At 48.1% G+C, this 20,004-nt stretch overlaps 1 protein-coding gene across 1 annotated transcript in view; it reads right to left on the bottom strand.

The window, feature by feature from the left end:
* Positions 1-20,004, bottom strand: part of SNTG2 (syntrophin gamma 2) — a 1,048,529-nt gene that overhangs the window by 824,708 nt on the left and 203,817 nt on the right. The window lies entirely within an intron of this gene.

Here is a 20,004-nt window from a genome sequence, read left to right as displayed (position 1 = left end):
TCATTATTTCCTTGCACACGCTGAAGTTAACACTTATAAAATGTGTCCCCTCATACCCTGAAACCGTCCCGAAAGCTGGACTTTCTTTCATAATGAGATGCAGCACAGCTGTCATTCACACCCCCTTGGCGCCGTGCGCCACCTCCTCAGCATTGTTTGAATCTGTCCCAAAGCCTGCACTATTATGTTGTCTCTTGGCCCTGCGCAGTTAGCGCTGCCCATCTTCAGACATCATTTGTTGTCAGGCTGGCTGCGCCAGTGCAGCCGCCCTGCGCGAGATCACGCCCCGCAGTGTCTTCAGATTTATTAACACTGCGGGGCTGTGATTCATGGGCATGCGCAGTGCATATCTTCACCTCTCACTCATCTCCTTCCGCCTTCTTCTGACTGTGCCGTGTCATGGTCGTGGCATGCAATTTGGGATCAGCTGGCACGGCACAGTCTGAAGAAGGTGGAAGGAGATGAGTTAGAGGCGAAGTAATGCACTGCGGATGCCCATGAATCCCAGGCCTGCAGTGTCTTCAGATTTATTCACACTGCGGGCCTGTGATTCATGGGCATGCGCAGTGCATTTCTTCGCCTCTCACTCATCTCCTTTCGCCTTCTTCTGACTGTGCCGTGTCACGGCAATGGCATGCAATTTGGGATCAGCTGGTGTGGCACAGTCTGAAGAAGGCGGAAGGAGATGAGTGAGAGGCGAAGATAAGCACTGCGGATGCCCATGAATCCCCGGCCCGCAGTGTGAATAAATCAGAAGATATGGCGGGGCGGGATCTCTGGCAGGGCAGTCGCACAGGCGCAGCCAGCCTGACAACAAATGATGTCTGAAGACGGGCAGTGCTAACTGCGCATGGCCAAGGGAGAACATAACAGCGCAGACTCCGGGACAGATTCAAACAATGCTGAGGAGGTGGCGCACGGTAACCAAGGGGGTGTGAATGACAGCTGTGCTGCGTCTCATTAAGAAGGAAAGTCCCACCTCCGGGACGGTTTCAGGGTATAAGGGGACACTTTTTATAAGTGTTAACTTCAGCGTGTACAAGGAGCATAATGAAAAGAGGCACCTTTTCCTTGTGCAGCATTAGTGCCGCACAAGGAGGCTCTTTTAGTTGCAAACACCTTTGGGGGTTAAAGGTTCCCTTTCAACTTGCTCCAATTAGGCCTCAGCCTATACTCTGCTTCTCCTGGATTCCCTGGGCTCCAACACTGTCAGTTGCTGCTCAGAAGTGTCTTTGTCACAGGTAGTCCCTCCTGCCCATCCTTGTTCCAGCACCGTCAGCTGGTTCCAGGCAGAGCCTTTGGCTCAGGTGCCTCCTTCTGGGTATCCGAGTTCCACCAATGTCAGGTGGTCATTGTAAGTGCTTTCTGGCACAGGTACCTCCTGCTTAGTAACCAGGTTCCAGTACCGTCAGCTGGTCCTCGGTAGTTCCATTGGCTCTTGTACCTTCGGCTAGCCATCCGGGTTCCAGTACCGTCAGCTGGTTCTCGGCAGGGCCTTTTGCTCTTGTACCTTCTGCTCCCCATCCTGGTTACAGTACCGTCAGCTGGTTCCAGGCAGAGCCTTTGGCTTAGGTGCCTCCTTCTGGGTGTCCGAGTTCCACCAACGTCAGGTGGTCCTTGGTAGTGCTTTCTGGCACGGGTACCTCCTACTTAGTAACTGGGTTCCAGTACCGTCAGCTGGTCCTCGGTAGTTCCATTGGCTCTTGTACCTTCGGCTAGCCATCTGGGTTCCAGTATTGTCAGTTGGTTCTCGGCAGGGTCTTTTGCTCTTGTACCTTCTGCTCCCCATCCTGGTTCCAGTACCATCAGCTGGTTCCAGGCAGAGCCTTTGGCTTAGGTGCCTCCTTCTGGGTGTCCGAGTTCCACCAACGTCAGGTGGTCCTTGGTAGTGCTTTCTGGCACGGGTACCTCCTACTTAGTAACTGGGTTCCAGTACCATCAGCTGGTCCTCGGTAGTTCCATTGGCTCTTGTACCTTCGGTTAGCCATCCGGGTTCCAGTACCGTCTGCTGCTTCTTGGAAGTGTCTTTTGCTCTTGTACCTTGTTACATTTCCAAGTTCAAGACCCTAAAGATGACGACCCTGAAGACCAAGAAGCAGAAGAAGAAGAAGCTGCAGAACAAAAAGCAAAAGAACATTAAGCATAAGACTAAAAATCAGAGCAAAAGATATTATCTAAATTATAAGTAGAAGAAGACTAAGCAGTGTTTGGGGGTGAGTCCGTTCCTCCTCGTGGTGCCCCTGGAAAAAACCTGCTGCTGCAGGCTAAACTGAATGCGGACAAATCCTGTTGTAAATCTATTGTGACAGGCAGAACAGAAGGTGTAATCTTTAAACTTTTATAGATAACAACAACAGGAAGGCCTGGCTGTCACAAATAAAAATATGATGAAGAAGAAGAAGATGAAGAAGTACAATATGAAGAAGAAGAATAGTTGAATAAAAAGAATATGAAGAATGTAAAAAAAAAGAATGATAGGAAGAAGGTGAAGAAAAAGATGAATAAGGTTAAGGAGAAGTTGATGAAAAAGATGCTGCTGCTGAGGATGATGAAGAAGAAAGTGTGGGAGAAGTTAAAAAGAAGGTGAACAGCATGGAATTAGTGAAACATAAATATCTTACTAAATATAAAAAATCATAACATAGTCAATAGCTTTGTAACTCTGAACGTCTTAAAAAAAATTAGTTCCTGCTATTCCATTTGATTGGGCTAAACCTCTATGCCTTTAATGTCTCCTCCACCTCCCCCAATACATCCTACATTATTCTTAGTTGTTTTCCTTCATGTAGAATTAACCTACAAGGAAAGAAAGGGTTTATTTTAATTCCAATATTTTAGTCCCATTGACTTGCTTTGGTATCAGGTATTGGTACCGGCGATAACCGATATTTTTTGAACATCGGCCGATTCAATCCGATACCGATTCTTTTGGATATCGGAAGGTATCGCTCAACACTAGTGTCCAATCTTTTGCTCTGTACTGTATATATCTATATCTAAATATATAATTATTAATCTATCATTTTTGTACAACAGGAAGCTGCAGCAGCAGAAGAGGTGCTTCTAGAAGGAGACGGATGGGGTGGAGAGAAACCCGGAGTAGGCTGGCAATTGGTAAGTTTCTTGCATGCATCACAGAATCACATCATCACACTGCACCCAACACTTAACAACAGATCATTACAGACATCACACTGCATACAATACATATAAACAGATCATTACAGACATCACACTGCACACAACCTATAAGCCTACATCTATGCACCTAATTTTTCTTTTATAGTCTTCTGATTCTGGTGCTTGATCCAGAGGTCTTCAAAGCACCTCCCAAGGTCATCGGCATGAGCATCAGGGCAGTCGCCATCAGGTACGTACCTTTTTTTTTTCCCAACTTTATGTTTTTGTTTTGAGTCTGTTGTTTTGAGCTCAGCGTGCTCCTGACTCAGATGGTGAGGAGGCCGTTCTAGATATCGACCTCCTCATTAATCTGATCCGAGAGCGGGAGCTGCTGTGGAACATGGGGGACCGCCTGTTGTGAATTCTGTGGTCAAGCTCCCTCCTGTGGTCATGAGTGGTACTTCGGCTGGTTCTGTCCATGAGCTTCATCTGGTGGATGTGAGTGGGGCTGCGGCTTCTGAGTTTCCTTCCTCAGGTGACGAGGTTAGGTCGTTAGGTGCTGCTCTATTTAACTCCACCTAGTTCTTTGTTCCTTGCCTCCAGTCAATGTTCCAGTATTGGTCTTGCTCTCTCTTGGATCGTCTTGTGGCCTGTCTGCTCTGCATAAGCTAAGTTCTGCTTGTGTTACTCTTGTTTGCTATTTTTTCTGTCCAGCTTGCTATATTGGTTTTTCTTGCTTGCTGGAAGCTCTGGGACGCAGAGGAAGCACCTCCGTGCCGTTAGTCGGTACAGAGGGTCTTTTTTCACCCTCTGAGTGGTTGTTTGTAGGTTTTTGTGCTGACCGCAAAGCTATCTTTGCTATCCTCGGTCTGTTCAGTAAGTCGGGCCTCACTTTGCTGATACCTATTTCATCTCTATGTTTGTATTTTCATCTTTACTCACAGTCATTATATGTGGGGGGCTGCCTTATCCTATGGGGATTTTCTCTGAGGCAAGGTAGGCTTATTTTTCTATCTTCAGGGCTAGCTAGTTTCTCAGGCTGTGCCCGAGGCGCCTAGGTCTGGTCAGGTGCGCTCCACGGCTACCTCTAGTGTGGTGTGATAGGATTAGGGATTGCGGTCAGCAGAGTTCCCACGTCTCAGAGCTCGTCCTATGTTGTTAGTAACTATCAGGTCACTTTGTGTGCTCTTAATCACCAGGTCCATTGTGTTTCTGAATTACCAGTTCATAACAACCGCCGCTAGGCCGATATTGTTGTGACCCGTCGACTCTGGGAGCAAGTATGCCAACAACTTGTGGACAACTAGGAGGACCTTGTTGTTTGGGCCCAGAATCAAGCACATAAGTATACACAGTTCAGTTATGTTGCTGTATGTAATGCATTGTATACTAACCAATTTATGCTCTCACTTTTCAGGCGAGAGAGTTGTCATGCGGTAGCGGTCAATCAGGGATCGCTTCAAGAAGGAGTTCAACAAAGAGATGCAGGCCCCGAGTGGATCTGGAGGACGCAGGAGCAAGTACAAATATGCAAGGGCCCCGTTGTTCCTCCGACCAACGATGGTGATCAGAAATTAAATATTTCCCACCCATTTAAGAAAAAATGTTTACATGTCTAACACTTTATTTGGTTTTTAGCCAGGGCCATGCAATATCAATATATTTATTATATTTATTTCTCTTTATTCCACAGCACTGTCTGCAGCACTCAGGAGCCTGCAGTGTTGAACCCTTCTGGGGCGATCCCTCAGGAGTCCGCCACCAAGGGGAACTCCGACAGACCCGACCCCTCTGCACTTTCCCAGCCTTCCCTCACATCTGATCCCTCAGTCCGATCCACCAGCGCTGTAGCATCATGGCCGACTGCGTTCCATGAATCTGCTGGTGAGGATATAGCTTTTTCTTTACCCCACCCCTCTGATGCTGCCACCTCTAGTACACCTGTGGGTTCTGGGTGGCAGCGCCAGAGGGGTCAGGAAAAGAGCTATGCACCCAAGTTCTTGCATCTGAATGCAGCCTTCCAGAACTGTCTCAACCTAACTATTGTCTGAGCAAATGACCACAGGATTTAATTTGCTCAGCAACAGTATTCTTGAGTTGCACACACGCCTGGATAGGATGCATTCAGATGCAAGTAAATCGCCAAACCACATATTTTCCAGTCAGTACTATAAGCTATCTTCTGACCAGCAGATGCATGTAATGCAATCGAGTCAGTCTGCTCTAGCGCATGTTAGCTCCCAAGCCCCTCCACCTGCCCTGGTAGTTCCTCCCGCACCAGCCCCCCCTCCAGCCACTGTCCCTCCTTCCCCTCCTATACAATACCAACATCCTGCCCCATGCCAGCATCCTGCCCCATATCAGCATCATGCCCCATACCAGCATCCTGCCCTGTACAACATCCCACCCGTACCAGTTTCCAACCACATCATCCGTGCCTCCACTCCTTGCCCACTACCACCAGTCTCCTCCAACACCCGTCATGCCCCAAACACAACCCTCTTCTCCACGCACCACCTTTTCTGCCTCCCAATCCATCCACTCCACCCCTCAAACCTTCCAAATTCCCAAAACTACTCCCGGTTTCATGTCCACCCATTCTCTTTCTTTCTCCACCCCTTCACCTGTTTTACCTACTTATCTGTCACCACCAACATCACATTCCTCTCTCCACACTCCCAATGTCGAAGTGTCCCAATCTGACAGCCCCTCCACCATTATCTCCACCTCACACTATTTAAATTTATAACGGCTTTTGGTTTCATAATTTGTTAATAAAAAAAGTTTATTGGTTTAAAAATTGAGTCTTTCATTTATTTATAAGGTGCATAAGGTTAAATACAGTACATTGGTTAAAACAAGGTAAAATACTGAGGGTAAAGAAGGTAAAATACTTTTGGGAAAACCCAAACAGGTACACAACTTTGTTTAAAGAAGGTAAAATACTTTGGGAAAAAAAACAACAAGGTCCACAACATTGGGTAAAGAAGGTAAAATACTTTGGGTAATACACAACCAGGTACACAACTTGGGTAAAGCAGCTAATAATAATAATAATCTTTATTTTTATATAGCGCTAACATATTCCGCAGCGCTTTACAGTTTGCACACATTATCATCACTGTCCCCGTTGGGGCTCACAATCTAAATTCCCTATCAGTATGTCTTTGGAATGTGGGAGGAAACCCACGCAAACACGGAGAGAACATACAAACTCTTTGCAGATGTTGTCCTGGGTGGGATTGGAACCCAGGACCCCAGCGCTGCAAGGCTGCTGTGCTAACCACTGAGCCACCGTGCTGCCCCAGTTAATAATACTTTGGGTAAAGAAGGTCAATGACTTTTGGTTACAAGGTCCAAGAGAAATTTTTCAAACTCTCTCATCCTGCCAGTCTACTCTTCCTTGAGGTGAAATAAAGTATTCAGTAAATTTGTCCCTCTTTCTGGAAACTGACACAGAACTTCTATATGTAATGTTCTGATAATTATGCAAGGTGGTTTCTTCAGAGTGCTCATCAATGGAAATACAGTATGTTCCTTGCATATCACAATATTGTGCAGGACCACACAAGCTTTCACCACCTCCTCAACAGTGTCAGTCTTCAGGTTGATAATGGTCAATAGAACTCTCCATTTTGCAGTCAGAATCCCAAAAGCGCACTCCACCATTCTTTGTGCTCGTGTGAGGCGGTAAATTAAAAATCATTTTAGTTGGCGTCAATCCACCACTGGAGTATGGTTTCAGCAGGTGTTCCGATTGTTGGAAGGCTTCATCCCCAACACAAACAAATGGCATTGGCGTCCCAGAGGTTTCAGTCAGTGGTCTTGGGGGTGGAAATTGGAAGGTGTTTCCATAGAGATGACACCGCATTGCAGACAATTTGAAAACTTGGGAATCATTGGAGCAGCCATAGGCCCCTAAATCGATCACTATAAATGTGTATTCCACATCAGCGATGGCCATGAGCACAATGGAGAAATATTTTTTATAGTTAAAATATTCCTATCCAGATCCAGAAGGTTTCACAATGCGGATATGGTTCCCGTCCACTGCACCCAAGCAATTGGGAAACTGACAGATTTGTTGAAATTTGTCTGCTATTTCCAGCCAACTCTCCGTTGTGGGATGTGGTATAAACTCGCCATGTAAAGAGTCCCACAATGCACGGCAGGTGTGATTCGCAATTCCGGAGATGGTGGAAGTCCCAAGTCTGAACTGGAAGTGAAATGACGAAAGGGATTCTCCAGTTGCAAGGAATCTGTGGGAAAAAGGAAAAATGAGTACAAAATACCAGCAATCACATTACAGTTATAAGTCAGCTTTCACAGTAAGAGATACAATAACAGATATTATTAAAAACTACGAGCAACAACATTAAAGTTGTAAGTGTGCTTTAACAGGAGGAGATACAATAAAAATGGCTTACCAAAGAATCACCATCAGATGCTCCGCCGGTGAAAGGGAGAAGCGGCAATATGTGTCACTTCTTCTGATGAGGTGTCCAATTCCTTCCACCAATAGATCAAAGTTCTCCGCTTTCATCCGCACATATGAGAAAAATTTCTCTGGGTTTCCATGTAGCTCCATGTACAGTGTAGAATACACGCAATGGGTCATTCTCTGTGCAGTGATGGGGTGGATCCACAAACGCCGTCGGCGCAGTCGCATGATGCGCTGTCTTTCTCGCTCCTTCTTCAGAACAATCACTTTCAAAACGATTCGCCTCAAAAGTGAAATCCATAGAAATCTTCAGAAAGTTTGCCATCACGCCTTCCATCTTCGCCACTTGCTCCTCTACAACCTGTCAAAGATGGACTGTAGGAACACTGTATATATAGGTTTTCAGTAGCCAATCACATTTCCGGTTTTCAACTGGTTTCGCTGGTCGGATCCGGTGAAAAAACTGATCCGTTTCTTCAGTTTTTCACAATTTACGCCAGATCCTTCGCTCCGGTGTAATTCCGGAATCGGCATGATGGCAAAAACCTGATGTGTGAAAGCAGTCTATGTCTTTTTTTAATCAAAATAGTGTTAACAAAGTCCCCTATATTTTTTACATGTACTATTAGTATGCATGTTTCTACTTACTACAGGGTATTTACTCAATTGTTTTTCTCTTAGGTTTTGTCCAAAATTCAAATATCTGGAGATTTACTCATGGCTGAAATTGAGTTAAAAACTGTTCACCTTGTTCATAACACATTTTCCCAATTGTCTGTATGAGGGGCATTAACTAAAAGTAAAGGCATTATTTGTAGGAAGAGGAGCATTATCTGAAATGCAACAAAATTGAATCAAAATATTGGAACTATTTATTTGTATGAAGTAAGCCAACTAATAGGTTGTGCAGACTAGATAATAAAAAGAAGCACTAAATGTATAAAACAGAATGAGCCTTTGTGATAAAGATGTCACATTTTCTGACCTTCCAAGTCTAAGCTTACACTGTCTAAAATGTAGTATATCTGCCCCATCAATTACAGTGCCGAAATAATGTCAGCAATAATGACTATTAAATAGCAGTAGACTCTTTTGTCTATACATAGTTTCATCATTGTTTTACATAATAGTAGAAGTGCTAGGATATCTTAAGAGTAGGAGCCTTGGACTCTGTAAGGAATTCAGCTCCGCTAGATCATTGGGTCAATTATTGTGCTGTTCAGCACTAATCCCCTGTTCCTAACTGTTGATTCTTCTTTGCTTCTTTCTACATTACAACTTTGTTATGCCTCTTACAGTAATCTGAAATGTGCTTCATTAAAACTCACAATTCCATCTGAATCTCTCTGCTGCACCATCGTAACCTGTCGATGCTGCAAAAAATCTGCTCATCCGGACAAGAGCTTCGAAGATCCACCTTACCAGTTTACATACCGTATATACTCTAGTATAAGCCGAGATTTTCAGCCCAAATTTTTGGGCTGAAAGTGCCCCTCTCGGCTTATACTCGAGTCAAGGTGGGTGGCAGGGTCGGCGGGTGAGGGGGTGAGGGCGCTGAGGCATACTTACCTGCTTCCAGCGATCCTGGCGCTCCCCCTACCGTCCCACGGTCTTCGGTGCTGCAGCTCTTCCTCTATCAGCGGTCACGTGTGACCGCTCATTAGAGAAATGAATAGGCGGCTCCACCTCCCATAGGGGTGGAGCCGTCTATTCATTTCTCTAATCAGCGGTAACGGTGACCGCTGATAGAGGAAGAAGCTGCGGCACCGAAGACCAGCTGTCCGGGAGAAGGAGCCGGACGCCGGGACCAGGTAAGTATCGCATAGTCACCTGTCCACGTTCCAGCCGCCGGGCGTCGCTCCATCTTCCCGGCGTCTCTGCGCTCTGACTGCTCAGGTCAGAGGGCGCGATGACGCATATAGTGTGCGCGGCGCCCTCTGCCTGATCAGTCAGTGCAGAGACGCCGGGACGAGACGCCGGGACCGGACGCCGGGAGCTGCAAGCAAGAGAGGTGAGTATGTTTTTTTTTTTTTTTTACTGCAGCAGTAGCGACAATGGCAGAGCTTTCTATGGGGAAATATAAACGGTGCAGAGCACTATATAGGGCACAGCTATAGGGCAATAATGAACGGTGCAGAGCACTATATGGGGCACAGCTATAGGGCAATAATGAACGGTGCAGAGCACTGGAGTTGAGCGACCTTAACATTTTTAGAGTCGAGCCGGGTTTCGCGAAACCCGACTATCTCAAAAGTCGAGTCGAGCGGAATCGGCCGATTATCGCGAAAAGTCGGGGATCGACCGAAACACGAAACCCAATGCAAGTCAATGGGGGAGCATAGTCGGCAGTGAGTAGAGGCCAGGAAAACATGTACAGAGCCCATTGTATTGGCAAAAACATCCATTCTTGCTACTGAAGCTTGTCAATCGTAATTTAGCCTATAATAATTGTAAGGCATTTGAAATTGGGGGTCATTTAGCTAAAGTTGTGGGGGGTAGGGCTGGTTCAAGCAATTAGTGGGCCAAGGACATCTGGACCACGTCACGGCAGTGGAGCAGGGAGAGGTAAGTATTTCAACTTTGCAAGTGCTGTGATCCTGAGCAAGAGGGGGGGCCCACTCGTTGGCATTGGCACTGGCACAGGGCCCCTCAAAGTACAGCGGTGTGTTTGCACGGCGGGGGCGCCTCCCACCAGCAGCAACACTTTTGCGTACTATGAGGGGCCCTGTGCCAGTGACATCGCCAATGAGTATTCCTCCCCCCACCTGATGAAGGAACCTGCACCTTCATCTGCACCTTCCTCTTTGTCCCCGTGTTATGTGGTATGGTATGCGGGAAGGGGGACCTGACTTTCAGCAGGGTCACAATCTTGCAGTGTAGCGTGCACGTTGCGTTATGGGTCAGTGTACCAGGAGACTCATCTATCACTGGCTGGGCAATGGGCAGGATGAGGAGGAAACACAGATATAGGCCCAAAGAATAAAGTGGGCTAAATGCAGTTCAAAATTGTTAACAGGACTAACGAGGGGGCATTGTTTTGTTCAGTGGAGGACAACTGGAATGACAGGCTGACACAGAGAGTAGGCCCAAATCTGTAAGTAGTCTAAATGCAGTTCAAAATTGGCAAGAGTAGTAAACAGGCGGCACAGATTTGTTCACTATAGGAGAACAGCAAGGAGCGGCAGACACAGATAGAAGGCCCCAACCCAACTAGTAGGCCTAATGCAGTGTAGTTTTCAACAACCACTAAACGAGAGTCGGAAGACCGAAGCAATGGAGAGGAAACCTGGGGAACACCTTGGAGTGGAACACACCGTCTCTACACCCCATACCCAATTTGTAGGCCTAATGCAGTGTAGTTTGCAACAACTACTAAACGAGAGTCGGAAGACCGAAGTAATGGAGAGGAAACCTGGGGAACACCTTGGAGTGGAACACACCGTCTCTACACCCCATACCCAATTTGTAGGCCTAATGCAGTGTAGTTTGCAACAACTACTAAACGAGAGTCGGAAGATCGAAGCAATGGCGAGGAAACCTGGGGAACACCTTGGAGTGGAACACACCGTCTCTACACCCCATACCCAATTTGTAGGCCTAATGCAGTGTAGTTTTCTACAACTACTAAACGAGAGTCGGAAGATCGAAGCAATGGCGAGGAAACCTGGGGAACACCTTGGAGTGGAACACACCGTCTCTACACCCCATACCCAATTTGTAGGCCTAATGCAGTGTAGTTTTCTACAACTACTAAACGAGAGTCGGAAGATCGAAGCAATGGCGAGGAAAGCTGGGGAACACCTTGGAGTGGAACACACCGTCTCTACACCCCATACCCAATTTGTAGGCCTAATGCAGTGTAGTTTTCTACAACTACTAAACGAGAGTCGGAAGACCGAAGCAATGTAGACGAAACCTGGGGAACACCTTGGAGTGGAACACACCGTCTCTACACCCCATACCCAATTTGTAGGCCTAATGCAGTGTAGTTTGCAACTACTAAACGAGAGTCGGAAGACCGAAGCAATGTAGACGAAACCTGGGGAACACCTTGGAGTGGAACACACCGTCTCTACACCCCACACCCAATTTGTAGGCCTAATGCAGTGTAGTTTGCAACAACTACTAAACGAGAGTCGGAAGACCGAAGCAATGTAGACGAAACCTGGGGAACACCTTGGAGTGGAACACACCGTCTCTACACCCCATACCCAATTTGTAGGCATAATACAGTGCAGTTTTCTACAACTACTAAACGAGAGTCGGAAGACCGAAGCAATGGCGAGGAAACCTGGGGAACACCTTGGAGTGGAACACACCATCTCTACACCCCATACCCAATTTGTAGGCCTAATGCAGTGTAGTTTTCTACAACTACTAAACGAGAGTCGGAAGACCGAAGCAATGTAGACGAAACCTGGGGAACACCTTGGAGTGGAACACACCGTCTCTACACCCCATACTCAATTTGTAGGCCTAATGCAGTGTAGTTTGCAACAACTACTAAACGAGAGTCGGAAGACCGAAGCAATGGAGAGGAAACCTGGGGAACACCTTGGAGTGGAACACACCGTCTCTACACCCCATACCCAATTTGTAGGCCTAATGCAGTGTAGTTTTCTACAACTACTAAACGAGAGTCGGAAGACCGAAGCAATGTAGACGAAACCTGGGGAACACCTTGGAGTGGAACACACCGTCTCTACACCCCATACTCAATTTGTAGGCCTAATGCAGTGTAGTTTGCAACAACTACTAAACGAGAGTCGGAAGACCGAAGCAATGGCGAGGAAACCTGGGGAACACCTTGGAGCGGCAGACACCGTTAGTAGGCAATACCGAAGTAGTAGCCCCAATGCAGTTTTCAAATTCCTAGAGGCTGAAAACCAGACTATTGACGCTCAGCTTTTTTCAAAGGAGGACAGCTGTATTGAGTGGCGCTGACAGACACAGGTAGTAGGCCTTAAACCAAAAATGTGGCTCAGTGCAGTTTAAAAAAAGTTACAGGGGTACACAGGCAGCATTGGTCTGGTTAGTGGAGGACTATTTCAATTATGGACCGCAGACAGACTTTGTACGCCTACTATTAAAAAAAGGATGCTCTATGCAATTAAAAATAGGTTCCAGGGGTACACGGGCAGCAGTGGTGTGGTCAGTGGAGGAGTATTGGAAGGAGGGACCACAAACAGGCATAGTAGGCCTAACATAAAATTTGTCTGTAGGCACTTTAAAATTGGTTCCAGGGGTACACGGGCAGCAGTGGTGTGGTCAACGGAGGACAATTTGAATTAGGGACTGCAGACAGACTTTGTAGGCTGTCCCCTGTGGACCATGCATCCAGCACATTAACCCAGTGCGCCGTAATGGACACGTAACTTTTTGTGGACATGCCTACTGGTCCATGCGTCTCTTGTCAGGTCAGGTGCACCTTTCTACTGTTTGATTGCCTGAGTGCTATGACAATGCAGAATTTTTCATGCCGGTGGAGGGCTGGGATGGCTTTTCTCGCAAAAGAAGTGACGACTGGGTAGCTTGAACCGTGGTACAGAGTAGTTCATCTGGGCTTTATAAATATAAAACAAAGAAAAAAGTAGGCTCCATGCACTTTCAGCTGGGTTCCAGGGGTACACGGCCAGCATTGGTCTGGTCAGTGGAGAACTATTGGAAGGAGGGACCGCAGACAGGCTTTGAAGGCCTAACATACCGTATATACTCGAGTATAAGCCGACCCGAGTATAAGCCGACCCCCCTAATTTTGCCACAAAAAACTGGGAAAACTTATTGACTCGAGTATAAGCCTAGGGTGGAAATGCAGCATTTACCGGTGAATTTCAAAAATAAAAGATAATTATTTCCCCATAGCTGTGCCATATAGTGCTCTACACCGTTCATATTTCCCCATAGCTGTGCCCCATATAGTGCTCTGCACCGTTCACTGTGCCCCATAGCTGTGCCATATACAGTGCTCTGCACCGTTCACTGTGCCCCCTAGCTGTGCCATATACGGTGCTCTGCACCGTTCACTGTGCCCCATAGGTGTGCCATATACGATGCTCTGCACCGTTCACTGTGCCCCATAGGTGTGCCATATACGATGCTCTGCACCGTTCACTGTGCCCCATAGGTGTGCCATATACGGTGCTCTGCACCGTTCACTGTGCCCCATAGGTGTGCCATATACGGTGCTCTGCACCGTTCACTGTGCCCCATAGATGTGCCATATACGGTGCTCTGCACCGTTCACTGTGCCCCATAGCTGTGCCATATACGGTGCTCTGCACCGTTCACTGTGCCCCATAGATGTGCTCCATATACGGTGCTCTGCACCGTTCACTGTGCCCCATAGATGTGCTCCATATACGGTGCTCTGCACCGTTCACTGTGCCCCATAGATGTGCTCCATATACGGTGCTCTGCACCGTTCACTGTGCCCCATAGATGTGCTCCATATACGGTGCTCTGCACCGTTCACTGTGCCCCATAGATGTGCTCCATATACGGTGCTCTGCACCGTTCACTGTGCCCCATAGATGTGCTCCATATACGGTGCTCTGCACCGTTCACTGTGCCCCATAGATGTGCTCCATATACGGTGCTCTGCACCGTTCACTGTGCCCCATAGATGTGCTCCATATACGGTGCTCTGCACCGTTCACTGTGCCCCATAGATGTGCTCCATACACGGTGCTCTGCACCGTTCACTGTGCCCCATAGATGTGCTCCATACACGGTGCTCTGCACCGTTCACTGTGCCCCATAGATGTGCTCCATACACGGTGCTCTGCACCGTTCACTGTGCCCCATAGATGTGCTCCATACACGGTGCTCTGCACCGTTCACTGTGCCCCATAGATGTGCTCCATACACGGTGCTCTGCACCGTTCACTGTGCCCCATAGATGTGCTCCATACACGGTGCTCTGCACCGTTCACTGTGCCCCATAGATGTGCTCCATACACGGTGCTCTGCACCGTTCACTGTGCCCCATAGATGTGCTCCATACACGGTGCTCTGCACCGTTCACTGTGCCCCATAGATGTGCTCCATACACGGTGCTCTGCACCGTTCACTGTGCCCCATAGATGTGCTCCATACACGGTGCTCTGCACCGTTCACTGTGCCCCATAGATGTGCTCCATACACGGTGCTCTGCACCGTTCACTGTGCCCCATAGATGTGCTCCATACACGGTGCTCTGCACCGTTCACTGTGCCCCATAGATGTGCTCCATACACGGTGCTCTGCACCGTTCACTGTGCCCCATAGATGTGCTCCATATACGGTGCTCTGCACCGTTCATTGTGCCCCATAGATGCTCCACATTAATCTGTTCTGCCGCTGCTACTGCTGCAATAAAAAAAAAAAAACACATACTCACCTCCCTTGATTGCAGCTCCCGGCGTCTCGTTCCGGCGCCTCCATCTTCCCGGCGTCTCTGCTCTGACTGATCAGGCAGAGGGCGCCGCGCACACTGTATGCGTCATCGCGCCCTTTGACCTGAACAGTCAGAGTGCAGACGCCGGGAAGATGGAGACGCCGGGAAGATGGAGCGACGCCCGGCGGCTGGAACGTGGACAGGTGAATATAACATACTCACCTAGTCCTGGCGATCCTCGCGCTGTCCCTCTGCCTGGTCTTCGGTGCCGCAGCTTCTTTCTCTATCAGCGGTCACCGGCACCGCTGATTAGAGAAATGAATAGGCGGCTCCACCCCTATGGGAGGTGGAGCCGCTTATTCATTTCTGTAATGAGCGGTCCCACGTGACCGCTGAAGAGAGGAAGAAGCTGCAGCGCCGAAGCCCGTGGGACGGCAGGGACAGCGCGAGGATCGCTGGGACTAGGTAAGTATACCTCAGCGCCCTCACCCCCTCACCCGCCGACCCCACCGCTACCGTGACTCGAGTATAAGCCGAGGGGGGCACTTTCAGCCCAAAAATTTGGGCTGAAAATCTCGGCTTATACTCGAGTATATACGGTAATAAAATTGGGCTGTAGGCACTTTATAATTGGTTCCAGGGGTGCACAGGCAGCAGTAGACAGGTCAGTGGAGGCCTAGTGGAAGGAGGGACCGCAGACAGGCTTCGAAGGACTAACATAAAAAAATTGGGCTGTAGGCACTTTAAAATTGGTTCCATGTGTACACGGGCAGCAGTGGCCTGGTCAGTGGAGGCCTAGTGGAAGGTGGGGCCGCAGACAGGCTTCGAAGGCCTAACATAATAAAATTGGGCTGTAGGCACTTTATAACTGGTTCCAGGGGTACACGGGCAGCAGTAGACAGGTCAGTGGAGGCCTAGTGGAAGGAGGGACCGCAGACAGGCTTCGAAGGCCTAACATAATAAAATTGGGCTGAAGGCACTTTATAATTGGTTCCAGGGGTACACGGGCAGCAGTAGACAGGTCAGTGGAGGCGTAGTGGAAGGAGGGACCTCAGACAGGCTTCGAAGGCCTAACATAATAATATTGGGCTGTGGGCACTTTATAATTGGTTCCAGGGGTACACGGGCAGCAGTAGACAGGTCAGTGGAGGCGTAGTGGAAGGAGGGACCGCAGACAGGCTTCGAAGGCCTAACATAATAAAATTGGGCTGTAGGCACTTTATAATTGGTTCCAGGGGTACACGGGCAGCAGTAGACAGGTCAGTGGAGGCCTAGTGGAAGGAGGGACCGCAGACAGGCTTCGAAGGCCTAACATAATAAAATTGGGCTGTAGGCACTTTATAATTGGTTCCAGGGGTACACGGGCAGCAGTGGTCTGGTCAGTGGAGGCCTAGTGGAAGGAGGGACCGCAGACAGGCTTCGAAGGCCTAACATCATAAAATTGGGCTGTAGGCACTTTATAATTGGTTCCAGGGGTGCCTACAACCAGGCACAGCTCCTATCTCTGATGTGTCTTTAGCACACGGATTCTGACTTACCCATACGCCTCCTGAGGAACCATATCATGGGGGGGAAACGCGTAGAGGCAAGACCTGAACACAGATAAGTGTATCTGGTCTTTTATTGTTATTCTTTTTGGTATTTCACCATTTGCACGTTTACAATTGGGGCACCGCATTAATGTTAATATATCAGCTGTGTTGTGCCCTTGATAACATGAGATCTTTATATCTGAGCTAGTGTTGTAGCTATGAGCATCTATGATTTATAAAACTTTACCTGGGGGAGGTTATTCTTATACCCATATAATATGTGCTATTACCTGTTGTATTCTCTGGTGTGCTTTATCAAGATTAACATTCTAGACCACTGTGTGCTTGTATCATTGGGTGTCTGATGGTTATCTGACCGAATAATAGGGGTAATTTGGTAAGGCACACCAGTGTAGCCCCTTAGACACTTATTTATAGGTTCCCTGTGTGATAGGGATTGTCCAGGGGTCAGCAGGGACAGCCGCCGAGGAGCGGGGGCGCCAATTTGCGTACAAGAGGGTGCCAACCTCCGCCGGTAGGCAGGTACTACCAGGTAGGGTTTTCTAAGGGTGCAATAGCCATTAAGTAGGATAGCCTTATATCAACATATCTGTAGGGCGTTTTACGGTCAGATTTAGCCTTCCTAACTTAATTTTTTATTGGTGATTTACCTTCTGGTGTCTTTGGTGGTATATGTGGTTTGGTGTGTCTGGGTGTTAGTTAGCAGGTATTTAGAGGTATTTGCATCCCTACACCACTATAGGGATTTGTAGGGTGTATAGGTTTAGCCGTCGAGGATCGGGGGCGCCATATTGCGTCCAAGAGGGTGCCAACCTCCGCTGACAGGCAGGGAGGAATCAGGGACATATAGGGTTTTTTATCCTGCTCCCACCAGTCTGCCCTTTAACCATCAGGCCAGATTTTTTATCTACCCAATCCCTAACGTTAGGGATTTTGGGCGTTGTGCTAAGTTTTTAATCCCATTTTTTGGTTGTTTAAATAAAGTTATTGTATATATTAGTTTTGGAATTATTATATTGTTTGATACTAATTTGGTCATCTGGTATTGTACTTTTCTCTTTTTGCACTTTATAATTGGTTCCAGGGGTACACGGGCAGCAGTAGACAGGTCAGTGGAGGCCTAGTGGAAGGAGGGACCACAGACAGGCTTCAAAGGCCTAACATAATAAAATTGGGCTGTAGGCACTTTATAATTGGTTCCAGGGGTACACGGGCAGCAGTGATCTGGTCAGTGGAGGCCTAGTGGAAGGAGGGACCGCAGACAGGCTTCGAAGGCCTAACATAATAAAATTGGGCTGTAGGCACTTTATAATTGGTTCCAGGGGTACACGGGCAGCAGTAGACAGGTCAGTGGAGGCCTAGTGGAAGGAGGGACCGCAGACAGGCTTCGAAGGCCTAACATAATAAAATTGGGCTGTAGGCACTTTATAATTGGTTCCAGGGGTACACGGGCAGCAGTAGACAGGTCAATGGAGGCCTAGTGGAAGGAGGGACCTCAGACAGGCTTCGAAGGCCTAACATAATAATATTGGGCTGTAGGCACTTTATAATTGGTTCAAGGGGTACACGGGCAGCAGTGGTCTGGTCAGTGGAGGCCTAGTGGAAGGAGGGACCGCAGACAGGCTTCGAAGGCCTAACATAATAAAATTGGGCTGTAGGCACTTTATAATTGGTTCCAGGGGTACACGGGCAGCAGTAGACAGGTCAGTGGAAGCCTAGTGGAAGGAGGGACCGCAGACAGGCTTCGAAGGCCTAACATAATAAAATTGGGCTGTAGGCACTTTATAATTGGTTCCAGGGGTACACGGGCAGCAGTGGTCTGGTCAGTGGATGCCTAGTGGAAGGAGGGACCGCAGACAGGCTTCGAAGGCCTAACATAATAAAATTTGGCTGTAGGCACTTTAGAATTGGTTCCAGGGGTACACGGGCAGCAGTGGTCTGGTCAGTGGAGGCCTAGTGGAAGGAGGGACCGCAGACAGGCTTCGAAGGCCTAACATAATAAAATTGGGCTGTAGGCACTTTATAATTGGTTCCAGGGGTACACGGGCAGCAGTGGTCTGGTCAGTGGAGGCCTAGTGGAAGGAGGGACCGCAGACAGGCTTCGAAGGCCTAACATAATAAAATTGGGCTGTAGGCACTTTATAATTGGTTCCAGGGGTACACGGGCAGCAGTAGACTGGTCAGTGGAGGCGTAGTGGAAGTAGGGACCGCAGACAGGCTTCGAAGGCCTAACATAATAAAATTGGGCTGTAGGCCCTTTATAATTGGTTCCAGGGGTACACGGGCAGCAGTAGACAGGTCAGTGGAGGCCTAGTGGAAGGAGGGACCGCAGACAGGCTTCGAAGGCCTAACATAATAAAATTGGGCTGTAGGCACTTTATAATTGGTTCCAGGGGTACACGGGCAGCAGTGGTCTGGCCAGTGGAGGCCTAGTGGAAGGAGGGACCGCAGACAGGCTTCGAAGGCCTAACATAATAAAATTGGGCTGTAGGCACTTTATAATTGGTTCCAGGGGTACACGGGCAGCAGTAGACAGGTCAGTGGAGGCGTAGTGGAAGGAGGGACCGCAGACAGGCTTCGAAGGCCTAACATAATAAATTTGGGCTGTAGTCACTTTGAATTCTCTTGCAGGGGTACACAGGCAGCATTGGTGTTGTCAGCGGAGGCCAATTGTAATGAGTGTCTGCCAGTTAGTAGTCCCAAACAATACATACATGTTAATGTCTCGCATTACAACAAAACGAAAACACAAAAGGGTGCAATCATTATGTACAGGGGTGGGCTCCTCTGCGTAGTTTCAGACCTAGTAATTTGGCACAAAGTATTTACTTGGGTAAATATAGGACACTGCCCCTGACTATGTTAAGTACCATCATACATGTCAACACAATGGTATTGTCAGTGGCAGGAATTTACGGATGTCAGCGCATAGACGAAACATTGGTGGAACTGTGAGAGATAATTGTGCAAGTGGTAGAGCATTGTTTGAGCTGGGGGGGGGGGAACTCTCTTGTGGCCGGCGGTACAGGCCCAGGGCCCCTCATGTTACAACAGTGTGTCTGAGGTTGGGTGCGCACCACCACCGCCAGAGACACTTTATTGTACTATGAGGGACCCAGTGGCAGTGCCGTCGACCAAAAGCAGGCACACCCACCTCTTCAGACATACAGCACTCTCACGGGTGCTTGCGCCAAGTGGCGATACCACGGCCCCGTGTGGGGAGTTTGGCCATTTACGGAGGTGTAAACATGTCGTATGCTGGACAATCAGCTGCTGCAATTTACGAGATTGGTAAAGTCATTCAGAGTAGTCCACAGGCAATACCTTTTCATAGGAAAGCTAGGTGTCGGCCAGGCAAGGTGGGGCAAAAGAATTTGAAATCCAGTTGTGGTTCATTTTAATGAAGGTTAGATCATCAACATTTTGGTTAGCCAGACGAGTCCTTTTTTCGGTTAATATTGAACCTGCAGCACTGAAAACTCTTTCTGATAGGACACTAGCTGCCGGGCAAGCAA

This window comes from Ranitomeya imitator, chromosome 5, assembly GCF_032444005.1.
Source record: "Ranitomeya imitator isolate aRanImi1 chromosome 5, aRanImi1.pri, whole genome shotgun sequence".
In the NCBI taxonomy this organism is placed as follows: domain Eukaryota; kingdom Metazoa; phylum Chordata; class Amphibia; order Anura; family Dendrobatidae; genus Ranitomeya; species Ranitomeya imitator.
Note: the sequence above shows the minus strand (reverse complement) of the source record. Positions and strands in the feature narration are given on the sequence as shown.